This window comes from Gadus morhua, chromosome 15 (assembly GCF_902167405.1).
Source record: "Gadus morhua chromosome 15, gadMor3.0, whole genome shotgun sequence".
In the NCBI taxonomy this organism is placed as follows: Eukaryota; Metazoa; Chordata; class Actinopteri; order Gadiformes; family Gadidae; genus Gadus; species Gadus morhua.
Genome location: NC_044062.1, coordinates 11702177 through 11722999, shown reverse-complemented (window position 1 = coordinate 11722999; position 20823 = coordinate 11702177). Strand labels below are relative to the sequence as shown.

The 20823-nt window shown below is 47.5% G+C and overlaps 1 protein-coding gene across 3 annotated transcripts in view; it reads right to left on the bottom strand.

Annotated features, from left to right (window-relative positions):
* Positions 1–20823, bottom strand: part of zmiz1a (zinc finger, MIZ-type containing 1a) — a 110726-nt gene that overhangs the window by 58748 nt on the left and 31155 nt on the right. For all 3 annotated transcript variants that reach the window (XM_030378315.1, XM_030378313.1, XM_030378314.1), the window contains exon 3: positions 8459–8536. The gene's annotated coding sequence lies outside the window, so the exon portion shown is untranslated. The remainder of the gene's footprint in view (positions 1–8458; positions 8537–20823) is intronic.

The window sequence follows — 20823 nt, the reverse complement described above, 5'->3', positions numbered from 1 at the left end:
CACTGACACGCCAAAGCGTAGAACACACACACATAGACAAGGGAAGGCAAACATGGCAAAGCTGCAACAGGAAATTGTTCCAGTTCCTGTTTAAAAGAGCTAGTGATACCGCACAGAGACAGACAGACACAGAGAGAGAGACAGCTAGAGAGAGAGAGACAGACAGAGGAAAATAAACAAATGAAGAAGGAAAGGGTGTATAAGAGGTATGCAGAGAGAGAGTGCTGAAGTATTGTGTCACACTGTCAAGCCTCTGCTAATTATTAATGCCTGCAGCCCTGTTACTAAGGAGATTAAGTAACTCATTACAATGAGCTCCTCTGATGACCTGAGGAAGAAAGAGAGTGTACTCATTAACGCAACAACAGAGTGTGCATAGCTATGTCGATATACAGTAGATAATGTATATACGGTATGCATCCAAAGCTGCTTCTTCACTCAGCCCGATAAGAATACATCTTCTGGAAAAAGGAATAAAATCGGGGTAGTGTATAGCGTAGAGGCGTGGGTGTTCAAAGGGGCTGGGTTCGATACACATTGTCAGCAGTCTAACCTTTAGGCATCCTTAAAGACAAAACAATAATACTGGATAAACAACACAAACAAAGACTTATAAATACTTTAACCTCTTTTTAGTGCCGTCATATATATGTTTATAGCCAGACCATTCATAATTCAATCATTTGACACCTTGACAGTGTGAACTTTGACCTCATGTGAGGGCAAACAGAACAGGTCATGTGGCCCGTTCTGTAACTCGACCCTATGGGTCTCAACTTCTGTACAACACACTCTCACTCACACACACACACACACACACACACACAAAACGCGCACACAAACACACACACACACACCTTCAAAACAGGTGTCTTGTAAGAGTCTGCTGTGACATGCCAACCACACAAACCTAGACTAACGCAAGACACACATGCACACACACATATACACACTCACACCTTCATCACTTCAAACAAGCATTTCTAAACATGTGTATAGATACAAGTGCTGCTGACTGTGATGTGTGTGTGGTTTGTGTACACAGGGAAGCAGTCATAAAAGAGAGGAGAGAAGGCAGCAGGAGACAACCACTATTGCTGTTGGTTTGGTTGGGTTTTATCTTTGCAGACGTTGAGAACAAACATCCGTGTGTGTGTGTGTGTGTGTGTGTGTGTGTGTGTGTGTGTGTGTGTGTGTGTGTGTGTGTGTGTGTGTGTGTGTGTGTGTGTGTGTGTGTGTGTGTGTGTGTGTGTGTGTGTGTCAACCCCGACACAGAGTGGCAGTGGAGGATAAGACTGGTAATGATCTAAAAAGCAAGGACAGACCTCTAGGGGAACACACACACACACACACACACACACACACACACACACACACACACACACACACACACACACACACACACACACACACGATTTGTTTAAGATATTTAGACACGACAAACAGTGTTGTATTTGCAAACAGACGTGTACAAAATTTGAATACACCTTTTCCTATTTGCCGATGATTAAGACTGCATTAATAGTCACCATGACAATAGATCAGCAGGACGGATAGCTGTGTGTGTGTGCATGCTCACGTTGTGTGCGTGCGAGTCAGATAACCCTTCTCCCTGCCACACACAACATGACTCTTCTACACCCTTTTGCTTCTCTTTCCCTAACCACTCCCTGCCCCCCCTCACCTTATCCCCGCCCACCCACTGTGATTGGCCCTCCATCCTACATCTCGTTGGCGTCCTCTCTGTGGGTGAGCCAGGGGTAATAAGGTGGGTCAGTGGGGGGCTGAGGAAGCCTGTTCATCAGCTCCCCAGGCTAACCCAGGCATGCTAACCCAGGCTAACCCAGGGCCACCAAGGCCCTGTGTTAAGGTGCGGCCACACCAGACGCGTATCTCGCGTACTTCGCGTATGAAATCGCCATTTTCTCCATAGGGAACCATTGGTTTACGCGCGTATTACGCGTATTTCGCGTATTAAGCAACATTTTACGCGCGTATATCGCGTATATCGCGTACATTTCAAAAGAGTTCAAAAAATTGAACTTTTTACGCGAAGTACGCGAGATACGCGTCTGACGAGACACGCATTGCCCAATCAGCGTTGAGCTTGACCCGACGTCACTGGCAGAGAGTAGTGAGCTTGGACAGAAGCATACGGCCGACATCTTTCTTTTTTCTGTGTGGAAATAGTAACATAGTTACGCCATTAAATGCTTTTATGGAAACATTTCTAGCGAGAAATGTGCATTTTACTTTCATAATGTTCACTCGGTGAATGTGAAGGTTTGATAGTTATGACGAAGAGGGAACGCTCCGTTCACTTGCATGGACAGAGTCTCTGGTTACTACGTCTTGGCGGACTATTTCTCTGCTGGGAAACACACCAGACACACCATGTGAAGTTATTTAACCCGATTATTGTTATTTATATCCGAGATTATTTAATCTAACCCGATCTAAACTCTATCACCCAAACACGGCGGCGTTGGGGTTTCCTACCTCGGACTCCAGCGCAGAGCGCAGCCACGGCCGACAACTTTCTTTATTCTGGGTGGAAATAGTAACATAGTTACGCCATTAAATGCGTTTATGGAAACATTTTTAGCGAGAAATGTGCATTTTACTTTCGTAATGTTCGCTCGGTGAATGTGAAGGATGTTTGGTTTGATAGTTATGACGAAGAGGGAACGCTCCGTTCACTTGCATGGACATGGACTCATCTAGGCGAGTGACGTAGGCGCGTATAGCGAGTATTGCGCGTATGCGACCATTTTTGACACAAAATGGTCAAGCAACATTTTACTCGCGTATCTCGCGTAAAAAGTACGCGAGATACGCGTCTGGTGTGGCCGCACCATAAGGTAGAGCTCCTAAAGACGCTGTACAGTGGGGCAAAGTTTCCAATCTGTTATCAATCTTTGTGTGATTTGAATATATTGGATTTTAGATAAGTTGGCCCTTACGTGTAATGCATCGACGTCAAAACATGTGTCTGCCAGTCATGCAGAAAACAGGAAGGCGATAACAGGCTGCTTTGTAGAAAACCATGGGTGTTTGGCGGGATCAGCACCAGAGGATGTATGCATATCAGAAGGTGAGGGAAGCCATGTTGCATTGTGGTCCATCTTGTCCCAGTTCCACCATCAAGGCTGAGCTCCCTCTCTCACTGCTCAGCTGAGCATTCAGGTCAGCTTATTCTCTCTCTCTCTCCCCCCCCCTCCCTCTCCCTCCCTCCCTCTACCTCTCTCCCTCCCCTGCAGCTGTTGCTGATGATGTCAGACATGATTTGGCTAACCTAGCCCTTTTGTTTCACAATGAGCACACAGCGCAGAGTAGAATATTAAGAAGGGTTTGTTTTAATCTGCCTTTTAAAGCTTGACCTGAGCCTTGACAGGATCACGAGTTAAGATAGGTACGTAGTTCAAAAAAAGGGTTGGCTTTGATTATTGCTGTTCAAATCCAGAATTATTAAATAAACAAACGGTTTATGTGACGAATATCACAATGAAGTTCAGCTTCCACCTGTTCCATATTTCAAAACACAGTCGCACATTAAAATGAAGAGTTTTATATTCTACACAGCGAGGATTCAGCGAGGCCTAATAATCCACTTAGCAACAACAAAACCTTCTTCTTCAGCGCGAATAACTAGTGACAAGCGCTAATTGCCCGACCAGTAACCCTGACATGGAGCCCTGGATTCAGACATCACTTCAGGCCCAGAGACATTGAGATACTCGAGAGATAAAGACTTAAATCATCTGAACACTGCCTTTACCTTAACCTTTCTGACCCAGCTACCAAGCTTGTGCTACAGCTATGGCGCTGGAGGGTATAATTAGTGCTTCTTTAACTCTCTATCTCGCTCATATTCGCTCCCTCTCCCTTCCAAGCTGTCTCTCCATTTTTCTCTCCAACTCTCTCTCTCTCCACCTTCTATCTATTGCTCTCCCACTCTAACCTTCGTTTGTTCTCCAACTCCCCCTCTCTAACTTGCTGTACAAATCTCTCTCCATTTATCTATGACTCATTCTCTGTCTCTCTCTGACTCTCCATGTCTCTCTCTCTCACTCTCTCTCTCTCTCTCTCTCAGGCAGTGATTGTGACCAGGGGACTAGGGACGAGCTGCTGTGTATTTTATGTTCAGTGTGTTGGTGCACACAGGCACACGCACGCACACACACACACACTCACTCACACACACACACTCACTATGAAATTATAGACTGAAGTAACTGTTATTTTGGCTTTAGAACTGTTTACAAACAAATTCTCACACGCACGCACGCACGCACGCACGCACGCACGCACGCACACAAACAACCTCATTCAGACAAGAAAAAGCACACCAGTTGTGCGCACGCCAGGGCATATTTCTTTCTGTAATGCGAGATGTGTGCGCTTGCTTGTGTAGATTTCAAATGCACCCTTTAATGGCCGACTCCGTGCTCGTGTTTCCCTGCGCTTGCCAAACACAACCAGATCAATCCAGCTGCTCCCCTTTCTGTTTATTTCCGTGACGTTGCATGCGTGTGTCTGCACACAAACACACACCAACACACACACACACACACACACATCATGAGACGTGACACATAGGTGGCCCTTATATTCAAATTCGCCCCACACTGACTTCAGAAACATGTAATTAAGAAGCAGGTAACTGGTTAGGGCCTCTTACTAGAGGTAGACCGTTGTGTATATGGGGACCTTTTGGTTCGGAGTCACTCCAGAACACCCTAAACAGTCCGCACTATCCTCCTGCCTAATAACATATTATACAGGAGTGTGCAGGTCTCCCTAAGGCCTACAGCGCTACAGGTGTGCTTCTGAGGTGGAAGGGATACAGACAGAGCCTGCTGAACTGTCGTAGTGATGAGTTGGTTAGGTGAGCAGTGATTACAGTCACATTGGTTTACCGGGAGGCCGGTTCAAAGAGGGAGGCAGAGAGACTGATTATCATTAGTGTGAATGTTGTTTATTTATTGCTTTGCTGTAGCAACACAAGAGGGAGAGCAGGAGAGAGTGTGGAGAGTTTGGAGAGGGAAAGCAAGAGAGAAAACGAGAGCCAAAGCAAGAGCGAGAGAGACAAAGCGGGAGGGAGCGCGAGCTAGGGAGACATGTTTAAAGTAGACGCGAGCAGCTCTCCTTGGTGGTAAACTATCGCAGACAAACATGGGTCGCGGGCGAAAGCGCGATGTCCCCGGATCACGGCGCTCCAGGGTTAAAGAGGGCCCTGCGTCACGACGACACACGGCTTTACCAGCGAGGGGTCTTACGTGATGATATTGACCGAGATCAAATAATCTGCCAAAAGCTCCAGTGCTCAGTCCACTGCCTTTGTGGGCTTTGTGAAATATTAACCGGACGAATGGCAGGGAACATACTGTACCCTGGAGAGCCATGGTTCTGCAAATCCTGCAGTTGAAATCAGTCCACAGCGTAATGTACACGGGTCCGGGGGAACAACCTGACATCACTTGGAGGGACAGTGGGAATGACGCGCTGTCACCGAGACTTCTTCCAGTTTGCTGTGTACACTACATTCTGCTTTTCGTTTGGAGCGCACGTTGCGCAATCCTGGCATAAGTATCTCACCCGACGATGGCGCTGTGCAGTGTTCTAGAGTTCAGGATCACGGTCATTAAATCTGTATGTAAATCCGAATATATATATATTTATATATAAAAATAACTCAAACAAATGCTAAAAATTATTAGTAGGGATTTGATGGATTGCAGATTTAACGTTTGTCCGAAAAAAAGCAAAGGAGAAAGAGAGATCAGAATTAATCCTCTGAGCTGTTTGTTTGATAATCGGATTCAGCGTGAGTTTTATTGGATGCAGTGTCCACTTGTAGATAGATCGACCATCAATCTGCTTTCATCTTCGATTCCCCGACCTTTACCCCCCGCTGTTAATGAATTCGGCTTTCGTCTTGCACATAAATAAACACTTGCATACAAACATGCCCATCCTTGGCTAAGCCAGCACCTGACCCCCCCTCCCCACTATATTATGAAACAGTTACGACACTCTGACACGACTTGGGAGAGCGAGGCAGATCATGCCTGTATCCGTTCCAAATAAATGACCTACTTTGCACATTAACACACATTTACACGCAGGCAGTTTTCAGGACAGCTTCATGGTATCCTGCTCCCAACTCAAATCCGCCCGCAGACTTAAACTGCTTTAACCGAATCGCGGCTCTGGTCCAATTCTTAGAAAAACCATGCCCTTCTAAATCACCCTCCCATCTTTTTCGATTTTTACTACATTTCATTTTTGGAGTTGCATAATCAGCATAGCATGGGTGACCAATATACATCATATTAAGTTTATCATCTCGGTTTTTTTTTTAACCAAATGGAGGGCGTGACGTATCTCTATTTGTTTTGTTGCTCATCTCTGAGGCCTGGGTGTTGAGAGACTGAGAGAGGTTCTCCCCACTTGAGGGGCTAAAGCCCAGTCACCCACAGAGTGGGTGGGTGTCTGGGTGGGGTTGGCATAGGCTCAGGGTAGACAGGGCAGGGGCAACATGTATGCTTGCCTAGCCACAACCCCTCCCACCTCCCATAATATAAAGCGACACATGAAGAAATTGACGTTTGAACAGAAACACGTGTGCAGCTTGATGATTTCCTATAGATCTGAGTTCACGGAAATGTCCCAGGGTTCCGCTTTGCGGTGCAAAGTGCCATGGTCATGGAATATAGTGTAGAATACGACTGCTAGTGTATCCTCCTCATGCACATTCAGGTTGTCAAAGAGTGTAAAATACTCCTGAACCCTCCTTCCCATGTGTCTGTCGTCCAAGTCACTCAGGATAATGCAATGTGCTAATGTGCGTACTAGCCTACATCCGTAGTCTCTCACTCAACCGTGCTCATATTCATGCCACAACGCCCTTTCACACACACACACAAACACATGAACACACACAAACAGGATAGATTGTGTGCCAGTTTGCTCAAGGACCTTGATAAGAAAATGGATAATCTGATATGCATGACTTGCGGTTGCTTTCTGCGCTATTCCTTTCTCTTTCTTTTCCTTTTGGAAATCGCAGGTTGCATCCATAATTTAAACTACCCTCCGTCTGTTTCTCTCGCTCTCTCCCTCCCTCTGTTTCCAAGTCTTCTCCCTTGCTCTCTAAATCGGTAGCCCCTCTCTCTCCATCACCTTCCCCCACCCCCCCTCTCTCTCTCTCTCTCTCTCTCGCCCCATCACTCCCCCCCACCTCCCCTCTCTCTCTCTTTCCAGTCTTCTCCCTTATTCCCTCCATCTCCATCACCTTCCCGCTCTCTCACTCCCTCTCCTCTACCTCCGGTCTGCCCTTCTCTCCTCCTGGCAATCTGTTTTTTTTTTTTTTTTGCAGCGTTGCTCATTAGCATATTGCAGCATGTGCAGATGCCACCAAAAATGGATCACCTTCAAGTGCTTTGAAGCTTTTCCCTCTCCTACTTGTGTACAAAAACTATGGTGCAGACGTTTTAACCTCCCTCCACTAAATAAAAGTACAAGCGGGCTCTCCTCAGAGGGTTAACCTCACTTTACAGCCTCATTCATGAATGAATGAGATTATGAACTACGTTTGATACTGGCGGAACAATAATCACAGTACACTGATCAATCTCACAGTGATATATCCCCTTCCTGGACGATGTCACGGAATGATCCGGTCATTGATCGAACGAGGCCGATCGCTGATCTGGGAGATTAATGTGGTTAAACATAAGCGTTGCAGTATTTAGACCCCAGAGAGTTTAGGTACGCACTGTGGTTGAAGATAGTTAAAGGTTTTGAGACTTTTTCCTCGGTTTCCTGAGACAGAAAACAGCTGTTTACCACGTGAAGAGACGACGCATACTGCAGACAGGATGCAGATAAATGTACACTAACCCCCCATCATAGAGCCCAGTGCCGCTGGCCAAAACACAACCGTTAAACCTCTGATAGCAATTACAGTAATGTACACTGGCCCGTAATGAGATGCTGGTGGTGGAACATTCAGAGTTTGAGTACACTCGGGGAACTCAAAACCGTGCAACAGTTGATTGGCCCGGTGTAAGTCCCATACGTAAGTCAACAATGTAAGCCGAGTAATAGCCATCAAGTCAAGTTGCATTTAAGTACATGGAGGCAGTGGGTTATTTTTTCTGAATTAAAGTCAAAGCACCAAGTTCACTCAAAAAACGATTCAACAACTTAGCCTCAGAGCTCTCTGGATTCACTCACCGCACTTTTGAACATGAAGTGGTAAGTACATGGTTACATGGTGACATGACCACATAACACACAACAGAAATGCACAGACAACACAATCTTTTTCTTATTTTGTGTTTGCTCAATTAACCCGAGAGGCCCCCAGAATAGAGGTGCGCCACACTGGTTAACAAAGGTTAGGGTTAGGGTTAGGGTTAGAGACAAGGTTGATAAAAGCCTAAATGCTTACCAGTAGATGAGGATGTGCCTGTGGTTTCTCGTAGGCCCAACTCGTTTCTCGGTTGTCTCTTCCAATAGGGGAGTGGGTCTAAATGGAGAAACAAAAAAGAAAATGGTCACATTACAAGGGAAGGCGGGGAGAAATCAGACACGGGCCTTTCTTTAGGCACTGGGGACAACAGGATTAGCTTGGGTGCTGTCAGTTGAGATTTAACAACGTAATCTTGTCCTGCATCGGATGGATTGGAAACGCATAAATACAGCGAGGCAAGGTGGGAAAGATGGGCTTCTGTGTGCGAGCGTCCTCGCCAAATACCTCAGATAAATTGATTCTTTGTGTTGGACGTCTGTCTGGTAGAGGAAGCCAGACTTTAGAATCCCCCAGACTCCTTCCATGGAGAAATGTTTTTATCTCTACTTCGGATCTTCCAGTGGAACACTGATTTGCCGAAACTCCTAATATGGAGACCATGTCGAACGCAGTTCTACTCTCGCAAATGTATTCTATGTGTATATGTGATGCCGTTTTTTAAGGAACAAACCCCATCATTACTTTACCAGCACACAAAATTTGGAGTCAGGAGCAAGAGAAGACGTGACTGATCTTCTCAGTCCCCTGACTTGCCACGTGTTTTATAACAATTAAACCCATGCTAGGATGCTAAATACATCCCTTTCACTTATTCAACCGGTGCAACCTTCGTTGCACTCAACCCAGAACATATTTGATCTGTATGTGCGTGATTAACTAGCTATAACTCGGTAACTAGGTTCTCATAATGTGATTTCCGCACAGGGATGTGGGATACAGATACAGAGAGGGGCGGACTAACAGCCGCTTGTTAGCCACCCTTGTGCGTAGCTTTGTGTTAGCATTATCTGCCTAGCATTAGCGTTAGCCAAGCGGCTGGCTCTCTAAGCTGCAGGATTACACGCTGGGGAAGGTTGCTTTTGTTCCTAAAAACCAGGGCTTGTTCGGCTCAGGCCATTATTTGACGTTTCCATTAGTCATTAAACTGTAACTAATGCCAGTTGTTCCCCTCACTAATATTTTCTGTGGAAAGACTGCCTTTTTTTGTGCGCTTTGCCAAGTTTGGAGAAAATAAAAATAAATAAAACATTTATTTGGCAAAAAACAATGTTAATGAAGGAAGTTATGCAAAAGTTTAAGTTGAAACTTTGAAAACCCACAGCTCATGCATGTAAACAGAATTTCAGCATCATAGTTCCGGCGCCTTGTCACTAGGTGTCATTAACCATACATAATGGAAACAGGACGATTGTGTTTGCATTCAAGTCGACAACATGACAGCACATTCACATAAAGAGACGGTTGAATATGGATGTCAACGGTCACCGACTAGACGCCGAGTTTCAGCTCCTCACAACAATCTCACCCATTCAAGCCCTTCATTATGTCCCAGTCCCTAATGTGCTGGTAAGCGGGTGCACTCTAAACTGGTTTTCAATACACCCGTGCTTTATGCTCGCACCGTAGTCACACTCAAACACAAAAAGGACTCCCGTTGGTTGCTAAACGCTACGTATAAAATCTAAAAAGATAAAGAAACACACACACACACACACACAGAACTAAATAAACAAAGTGGCAGTTTTACGGATGCGGTGGTATTGGAACACGGGGCTGGAGCGCGTCGGCGTGTTTTCTCACTCTCCTACCAGGAGGAAATATGGACGCTGAGCGCGCCGTCTGTTTGGGAACGCCGTCTCTCCCCGCGCCGCGACACCCGCAGTATTATCACAGTGAGGGGGAGAGAAGGGAACGACAAATGGAGGCATTGATTTGCTGGCTTGTTTATTTACAGCCCCCACCCCCCCCCCCTCCCCCCTCCCCCCTCCCCATGAGAGGAAATACAGTCCCCTGCCGAGCCCCCGTCTCCCTCGTCAGACGGTGTGATGGGAGTTTGGGACGCAACAGAAGAGGAGGAGCGAGAAGGCCAAACAGGCATACACACCCACACTCACACACGTCTTTCCTTCACAATACACACATATCGAGCTGAGAGTACACGTACATACAAACACCAAAGCACGTACTAACACTTGGAACACATCCACTCCTGCATACATAAAAACACAAATAATAGCCCGGGCTCACTCACAGAAATGAACACAGACACAAACACACGCGTGCACCAGTCCTACATCTGGATTAATCTCTACTGGCCGTCCTGACAGATGCCGCCGCGCGGAGCAGAAGGCGTGCGCGGCACAGCGGAGAGAGAGAGGAGCTGCCACCTGAATAATTTATTCCAGGGCTCATCTTGTCCCGCACCGGGGGGATTTCTGCTTTCAATTTGCACCGTTTTCTCCCCCCCCCCCCCCACCACCCACCCACCCCAACAGCCAAACAGACCGCCGAGCAGTTCAGTTGTGATTGGCACGCGGAAGGTCACCGTAAGCGCGCCGCGCGCCGCTCACACCGGGGTCCCGTCCTCGACGGGCCCACCGCGCGCCACACCAAGCTATTAGCATGCTAAGCTAGTGCAACACAGCAAGACTTGTGTGTATATAATAAGTGTGCCTGTGTGTGTTTTTGTGTTTAAGCCCAAATACCCCTGTGTGTGTGACCGCCCATGTGGGGTGTGTGCGTGTGTGTGTTTGTGTGCATGTGTCCACCTATATGGGGTGTGTGTGCGTGTGTGTGTGTGTGTGTGTGTGTATCTGCCCGCGTGTGTGTGTATCCGTCTGCCCATGTGGGCTGTGTGTATGTGTGAGCGTGTGTGTGTCCGCCCATGTGGGGTGTGTGTGTGTCTGTGTCTGTGCGGTGACACAGGAGAATAGGCCTGTAGAGAGCTCAGGCCGCTGTGTGTGTGTGTGTGTGTGTGTGTGTGTGTGTGTGTGTGTGTGTGTGTGTGTGTGTGTGTGTGTGTGTGTGTGTGTGTGTGTGTGTGTGTGTGTGTGTGTGTGTGTGTGTGTGTGTGTGAGCCTATTAGGCTTCTGTCCAACGACTGGCGAGGCTCTAGACATCACACTGACTGCAGAGGAGGAAAATTATCACTCATCATGGAGGCAAGATGTTTGGACGGCAGACAGTGGAAGGACGATGAATGGAATAAAGGAGAGAAATGACTAATGTGTGTGTGTGTGTGTGGGTGTGTGTGTGTGTGTGTGTGTGTGTTTGGGGGCGTGCGTGTGAGAGAGGCGTGAGGGAGGATAAAGGAGAAAAGAGTCAAGGATGGTCAAGCGAGTAAAGTGAGTGCTGGGGGGTGGAATGACGTGCTGAGAGTGAGGGTGTGACTGAAACTGGGAACGAGAGAGAGGGAGAGAGATTGAGGGCAAAAAGAGAACACATAGAGTGTGTGTGTGCGTGCGTGCGTGCGTGTGCGTGAGAAGAGAGCTCAAGAGAGAAAGACACAGAGCATGGGAGAAGGCAAGCGACGGAGTGTGGAGAGAGCGAGGGAGACAGACACAGGGCATAAGAGAGAGATAGGCCTGGTGTACAAACTGATTTCCTGCTTCTTACTCATGCCTGCCGTCTGCGTGTCTCTCAGGGACCGGGGGAGTGCGATTGGTTCAGAGAGCCATGGTGCCTCTGTGACAGAGCCAGCTGCTCTCAGCCAGCCGCTAACAGCGCCACAGACAGAACACACACTCTCAAACAGACACTCTCACACACACAGACAAACTGGATCTGCCAGTCCTGCCCTTGAAACATGTCTTTCTGTTGGCGTGTGTGTGTGCGTGTGCGTGCGTATCTGTGTTTGTGTGTGTGCGCCTGGAGTGAATCTGGTGGTGTGTATTTGCGTGCGTTTATGCAAGTATGTGTACGTGCGAGTAGGGGATTGTGTTATGAAGTATAGCAGGTTTTTTCAGTCCACATTCTGTAGCTGAGGCAACCTCGCCACAGAATGGATTTGAAATGACCCTTAAGGAGTGAACAGACACAGGGATGACATGCACACAGTGTGAACAGAGCATGACTGACAAGGTACTATGTCCCAGCACTGAGATGTTCCGTCACTAGACGGGCACTTAACAGATTATACCGCTTATCCTGATAATAGTGCTTCAGAAATGCAAATACTTGGCTGCGGTTTTTCCTTGTTTCAGATCATACTAAATGAATAGTTTGTTTTCTTGGCAGCTTGTCAGACAAAGGAGGCTAATTTAAGCCAGGTTTAAGCCTGCTCCAGGCTACGCTAACCATTATTTATGCACTTCCACTAACTTGTGTGAGGTTGCTCTGACATGGATCACATGCTCGTGGTGTTCACCCAGCCCCACCTGTACGTCACCTTGGCTAGAACAGCAGAGTCTGCTGAAAGACTTCACGTACGTTCACACGTCGTGGGCCTAATGAAGGGGGCAGTATAGAGCTAGGGTGTTCAATCTCCCAGACCAGAGGTCCTGGGCTCCAAGTCAACCCCCAAAGCAAGATGACCAACCCTCCCCTTCCCTGCTCAGTAATTACACTTATCAAAGCAAATGATCTAAAATTCAAATCAGGCAAGTTGCAGTGGATGAAAGCGTCTTCTAAATGACTAAACAGCAAAGGGTAGTAGTAATAAACGAGGAACTGACACTGCTTGTAATGGTGAGTTTCAGCCCTGGTTGAGCCGACTGTTATTTCGGGAGGCTTTTCCAGGCGCTCTCTCTCCAGATGACAGAACGGTGGCCGTGCTGCGCCGTGCTCAGGCCCCGTGAACAGACCCTTAGTGACTGGGGCCTGAGGTGGCCCCGGCTGCCCAACAAGAACCTCTTTAACCTGCCGAGTGACGGACAGACCGGCAGAAATGGAGACCCACAGACAGACAAGCGGACTGGCAGACAGACAGACCGAGAGGTATAGACAGACCACAGATATTCAGCTCCGGGCCTGGACGCCAAGACCAGACCACAGAGAGAGTGTGTGAAAGAGAAGAGAGAGAGAAGGAGAGGGAGGTCGATTATAAAATAGATTACCATTAATTAATGGACATTAAGAGAAACGTAGCGTGAGAGAGGGGGAAGACGTCATGATGAACGAGACAGCACAGCTTGTCCCGTGGACAGAAACACTCTGTTCTAGACTCCCCATGGCTGTGTGCGTCTCCCATCGGTCCTATTGTTTCCCGCTCTTCCTCGATCGCCCTTCTATCAAAACACTGTCTGCTTTTCCTCGCCCCCCCCCCCCCCCCCCCCACAGTGTGCTCTGTTGTGTTTTCTTCCCGTGTTAGCCTCATAGTCGTCCGTGGCTGTGCCCGTTACGTCAGCAGCAGACCGGAGGGTCCGCGTGCTGCGGGAGGAAACCCAGCACCAGCATGACACAGCACAGAGGAATGTACCGGGCGGATGCGGTCTCCTTCACTCACCCTCCCGCCCTCATTGGCTCTCCCTCCCTTCCTTTACTCTCCCTCCCTCCATTCCTTCCTTCTTCACTCTCCCTCCCTCCCTAGTTCACTCAGCCTCCCTCCCTCCCTAGTTCGCCCTCCCTCCATCCCCCTCGCTCTCCCTCCCTCCCTACCGTCCTACACTCGTCCTCCTGAGCGCTCCCTTAAACCTTCCTTTCCTCCCTCCCTCCCTCCTCGACTCCTTCACTCCCTCCAGAGCCCGCCTCCCCTTCAGACTCCCTCCCCTGTTCACTCTCCCTCCCCCTTTCCCCTCTACCTCCCTCATCATTCCTCCTATGCTGTTTTTCTCTGTCTGCCCCTCCCTCCTCTCATCCCTCCCCTCCTTTCTCCCTCACGTTTTTCTCGTGACCTCTTATCCTGCTACTAAGTCAAGGTTTTTACTTTTCTATTAATTTCTCCTTTTCCTCTCCCACCACTGAATCTTGGGACTTCTGAAATATAAACTCACTACCACAACAATTAGTTAAATAGGCTAATTGTCACAGTAATCACTGAACTTCTAAAGAATTGTCACAATAATATCTAAACTTCGAAAATATTAATTAACCATCACAATATCTCAATTTCTGAAATGTAAAGAAGGCGAATTGTAAATGATCGCTCGACTTCGATATTCTTAACTAATTGTCACGATAACATCTTGAAGCTATTAACCACTTGCGAAAATAATCCCTCATCTTTGAGAATATCTACGAATTGTCGCAATATCTCAACTGCGGGAGATACGAGCCGACTGAATTCTAAAAATGAATACACTGCAAACTTGTCCCGTATTCTCGAGAAAACATAAACAGCAGAGCAGACATTCCTTTAACGTGCGTTGGTTCGAGAGCGAGAAACCGCTACTGTGCTGTGGGTTGATGTTGACAATAATAGAGGGCGTGTGTTTCTGATGCTTGGCAGTTAATGCGAGGGCGGCCTTTGTGCGACGGCCCTTTACAGACACACACTTCCTGTTGGACGACAGCGACAACGAAGGAAGGAAGGACCACGAGACACGGACTGTGCTTAACAAGCCCTGTCTAATAAAGCGCGGTGGAGGTGGTGTCGGTGTATATCCTATGAGCTCGGTATAAGATCACCTCATTAAACCTGATCTCTTGCCTTTCTTTTGGTAAAACACACATCGCCACCTCCCGTGGGCTTGTCAGGCTAAAGGCTTTATTATAACACGGTGTATCCCTCAGGGTGAGGAGTGAATTAGTTTTGTTGTAACCAAAGCTGAGTTGACCGGGGTCAACTTCAAAAGCATATGCAGGGAAGGGGGGGGGGGGGGGGGGGGGGCAAGAGAAAGCAGTCCACACCACCACCGTCACACAAAGACTGTTTCCCCTCTGTTTCATCAGTCAGGACGTGCTTTGTTAGCACACCGGAAATGCCTGCAGAGGTAGTGAGCATACTGGTGGGTAACTGCAGAGACAGAGAGAGACGGAGTGAGTGAGTGAGTGAGTGAGTGAGTGAGTGAGTGAGTGAGTGAGCGTGTGAGCGAGTGAGTGAGCGAGCGAGTGAGAATGAGGGACAGAGAGGGCGAGAGAGAGAGAGAGACAAACAGACTGAGAGAGACGGAGACAGTGAGAGAGAGAAAACAAGAGATGGAAGGACAGATGGAGAGAGGGAGAGGAGAGAAGGGACGAGAGAGAGAATATTTGAGATAGAGGGGAGCGAGAAGAGAGGAAAAACAGAGCAGGGGAGCCCATTAAATAGGGAGAGGGAAGAGGAGAGAGAGAGAGGGGGGCGAAGAGAGGGAGGGGAGAAAAGAGTACATGAGAAAGTATGAGACTTCAGGAGAGAGAAAGCGATATAGACAAAGTGTAAGAGAAGAAAAAGGAAAAACTTGCAGCTGCCGAATCTCACACACACACACACACACACACACACACACACACACACACACACACACACACACACACACACACACACACACACACACACTTAAGTACATGACATACAAAAACACACATCCATAAGTCTGCCCGTGTAGGGTGGCAGCTCTGGTTACATAAGGAGGTAGCTGTGTTAACATAATGAGTACCAAGTGTGTTTTCATGGACTGGACATGGATGGGTTATGGTGCTCTGAGGAGTCTGCAGGGGTCAGGCAGAGCTTACAGTCCCAGCAGAGGATTTGAAGCTGATGAGAAGGCATCACTTAGCAGATCAGACACACTCAACCTGTTGCCAGCGCTAGCACTGAGTCACCGTGGACTGGAAGGCACTGGGGTGGACTGGAGAGCACTGGGGTAAAGAGGACAGCCAGTTGATACTGGTTCTGTAAGGTCCTGGGCGATTGGTTCACACACACACACACACACACACACACACACACACACACACACACACACACACACACACACACACACACACACACACACACACACACACACACACACACACACACACACACACACTAGGGAAGTTAAGTGGATGTTGTCTACAAATATAACATCTGTAATCATGAGGAAAGTAGGAGGAAAGTTTCCTGAAGACAACATTCTTTTCAAAACAAAATAGGTTTTTCCACTATAGCTTTTATTAGCATTTACTCAGCGGGCGGCCATAATGATGGCATTCCAATAGCGTGCTTTGCGGTAATAGAACCACCGTGCCTGAGCCAAGTCAAACTGGGTGTTTGTCAACAAGCTGCGCTGCTCAAACAACAGGAGATTGCAATCCATCAGACTGCATATTGTTCCCGTCTCCCCGTTCCCAGGGAGGATGAGGTGGGCTCCGTTTTTTTTTGTTGGTGTGAAAGGCACATGCTCCAATGTTTCATGGAAAAGCGCTGCTGTTTCAAGGGAAGGGAGGGAAAAGGACCGCGCAGCTAACAGCTGAGGGCGAGGAGTCTAAACAAAGACAGAATCACAAGTAATGACAGAGAACAGGAGCATTCAAGACAGCTGCTGGTCTCCTTATGCCTCTCTCTCTCTCCCTCTCTCTCTGATGAACACACTTGTTCCCCCCTCTCTTTGTCACATGAACACACTGTCGCTCCTCTGTCACAAACACACACGTACCCATTTCTCTCTTTTTCTGCCCTGATCTCTCTCAACCCCTACCTCTCTCTCCCTCGTGCTGCTCTCGCCCCATCTCTCCCTCCCACTACTCTCGATCTCTCCCCTTTGCCCACCCCCCATAGCTCACCCCCCCCCCCCCCCCCCCCCCCCCCTCACTCTCTCATCCCTCTCCTTTTCTTAGCCAATGACAGCAGGGCAGCCAGCGATGACATGAGTGGTGTGTGACAGCCAGTGAGGAACACGCCACTAAACAGACAGAAATATCTCCTGTGACAGACACACCGTCACGACATGTGTGCAGCTGTCACCACATATGTGCCACTCCTCTTTCTTGAAAAATGTGTTTTATTTATTTCCCTGCGTTCCGTTCTTTCTTCTGTGACATTCTATAGCATGTCTTTGCGACAAGCGTTGGATCTTTCAGCATACCATGATTCGATTCAATTTCCGGGGGGGGTCACAATGTCGATTCTTGGGGTCACAATCCAATGCAGTGATGATTTAATGCAGTTCCCGATTAAAGAAATCGATTTATGATTCAGCTGATCTGCAAAATTTAGAGACTACTCCTATCTACCGGGCGGTAAGAAAGGTGGTGGGGCAAATAGTGACATGAAAGCAGAGTAAAGTGTGTTTGCATTCGATTAAGTAGTTTTTATATTTGAAAAGCTGTTCAACTGAGCAGTGATGTCAACACACAGAGGCAACCTTGAGACAGAAGGTGAAAAGGTCTGAATCATAATTAATCACAGAAGAAAGAATCGCGATTATAATGTGAAATTATGTCATTCTTAGGCCTATTCTGGACATAGTCGAGGTTAGGTTATGTTTGCTGTGGGTACATGAGAAGCTATGACATTGACACAGTGGCCAATGTCGGTCAATTCCTTTGTCCATCCACTTCCAATCTAGAGCGGAGTGACTGCAATTGAGGTGGAATAAAGTTGAGTTCACATAAATGCACATTCATTGGTTTTTCAATAGTATGGTTGTAGAAGGACCAGGTCTTTGTTCTAATAAATAATTCAACAGACGTCTTATCCAAAGCTGCCTTTATTTTTGCCTACAGGCTGTGGACCATTGGATTTGAACCCCTTTGGCTTTGGGGAGACCAAAACCCTAACCACTATGCTATCCTACACCCCCTAGTATATATAGTGTAGTATGACTAGAGGAGGAATTAAAATACACCAGTCTATAGCGCACACACTTGCCATTCTGGGAGGTGGGGGTGAGAGAGGGGGTTAGCGGGGGTAGATGATTGGGGATCGCCTTTCATGGAGCCTATCGTGGGGTCACATGGTTCGCCCGACCACCGCTTGTCCAGAATTAGCCCTGCGAGGATCCAGTTTGATCATACTTCCATGTGTTGACTCTGTCTCTTTTTCCCCCTCTCGCTCCCAGCCTGCTGGTGTCTCTCGCTCTGTCCGCTCGCTCTCTCACACACAGCCGTTCCTAATTAAGCATGGGGAGGAGGGGGGGGGGGGTAGAGAATAACTTCAGCTCTGGTATCTACCAGCGGGAACAAGAAACCACTTCTGTGTGTGTGTGTGTGTGTGTGTGTGTGTGTGTGTGTGTGTGTGTGTGTGTGTGTGTGTGTGCGTGTGCGTGTGCGTGTGCTTGTGCGTCTCTCTCTCTAAGCTATACACATAAATTTGTCCGTGTCAACAGGTTGTCAGCGACCAACGACCCCGGTATTTTTCCCCGACAGGCATGAATATCACGACCACACCGAGGAGGGGTTTTTTCTTGTGATTGTTCCCATCCCTGTCCCCAACACTCTCACTCTCTCTCTCTCTCTCTCTCTCTCTCTCTCTCTCTCTCTCTCTCTCTCTCTCAAGCAGACAGTGATTGAATAGCAGGACATTTCATCAAATTCACTTTTTATTCTTGAAAAAGATAACACACTGATGACATAAGGGTTCCCATGTCAATGTCTGGTTAACACACGCACACTCCATCTCTTGTTCTCGCTCTCATACACACAACGAATCAAACAACCTCTTACATACTTTCTCGTACTCGTCCCATTTGTTCTCTCTATCCAACTCATTCATCTATCCAACATATTGCAACGCACACTCATTCATTCTCTCTAAATATTACACACTCACAAACACAATCTCTTAACAATACCCTTTCACTCCAACTCGTTCTCTCGATAACTCATAAACGCACACACACAGATTCTCTCTCCCACTCTCCCTCCCTCTCTTTCACCCCCCCCCCCCCCCCCCTCCGAGTCTCATACAGTGAGCTTGGTAAATTGCTTGTGTTTCATTGGTCCCCCCTGAACGGCAGAGAATGGGAACGGAGCTGCAGGCTGTAGTTTACTACACACATCTGCAGGTGTTGCATTTCTAGCTGAGAGAAACTCAAGCTGTCAGACCCCCACACACACGCAGTGCACGCACGCACAGTGACATATAGATGAGGAGACGCAGAGACATACCACAGTTCAATCCAAAAGAGGCATAGGCAAGTGTACACACACACACACACACACACACACACACACACACACACACACACACACACACACACACACACACACACACACACACACACACACACACACACACACACACACACACAGCAGGTGCTGCCGAGCAGTTTGCTCTGCCACTGAAACGCTGGCACATCTGATGGAGGAGTAATTTGAAACACCTCAACATCTGTGTGTCTTCCAGATTGCTTTATAAAGCATTAATAAAGCTGCTCTCTGACTTTTTGTTACTTATTTTGTGAAACGATAGAACATTCTTACAAATATATATCAAAGCGATATTGCTTACATTATTAATTCATCTTTTAACGTTTCGTACAACCAGTGGCGGGAAATCCTGTACTAATAAAGTCAGGAATAACGTTCTCGACAAAGTCCTCCCCGTAAGTTAATAATCGAGTCGGCTTGTTTCAGGGAAATATTTGAGCAGCTTCTGTTATGATTTTTGTAGCGTTGATTCTTCAGTTTCTTTTGTTTTAGTTTTCTCTACCTTTTCTCAGTTTCACTTTCCATACCTCCCAGTTCTGAGGAAACATTGGAGGAAATCAATGTATATAACCCCCACCACTAGCACCCCCAGCCACAAGACCTCTTTGCAAGGAAGCCCAGCTACTGTCTATACCAGACAAAACCGAGGGTGTGGTGATGCTGTGAAGGCATGCAAGATCACAAACTTATCAAAGACTCTTCTTGGATCGTATTAAGTCGAGATATTCAAAGGCAAACAGTTACATCTAGGCTGGTCACAGAATGTTTAAAAGATTGTGTGTGACCAATCAAAAGTCTGCAATATCACTTGGTTCCACCCATACAGGGTCATTTATCCGATTGGTATTTCAGGGCAAAATAAGGAGCTGCAAAACAGCACCGTACACATGGTACCCTACAGGTTAACCAACAGAGGAAAACAGTTCCACAAAGAAGGATCACAGGTTCTGCCACTGCACACACACACACACACACCCACACACACACACACACACACACACACACAGAGACAGAGAGACAGAGAGAGAGAGAGAGAGAGAGACAGAGAGAGAGACTCTCTGGAGGACAACTCACTTGAAAACAACTTTGGGAGGGATCGAATTGTAAGCCCTCCTTAGTAAACGCCCTCTCTAGGAGAATCAGATGTGTTTGTTAAGGGCGAGCGTTGAGTGGTTGGTGAGGGCCTGGGATGGCGTGACTTCTGACTGGGTGAGAGAGAGATAGAGGGGTAATCAGCCCCGGCTTCGTACACTTCACATACTATCTACCCAAGAAGAGCAAGAATCTCTCTCTCTCTCTCTCCCTCTCTCCCTCTCTCCCCCTCTCTCTCTCCACTCTCAGCCAGCATCTGCCTCTTATTGTTCTTCTACTTTAGCGAGAGTTGCCTGCATTCTTCATCTCCCCGTTGAAGCAAATTGGCCACAGATGGGCGAGCATCTAAACAAAAAACACATGTCGGGCGTAATGGAAACCTCATTCTTATAAACTCTTTACTTCTCCCCTTTTAGTCCAGA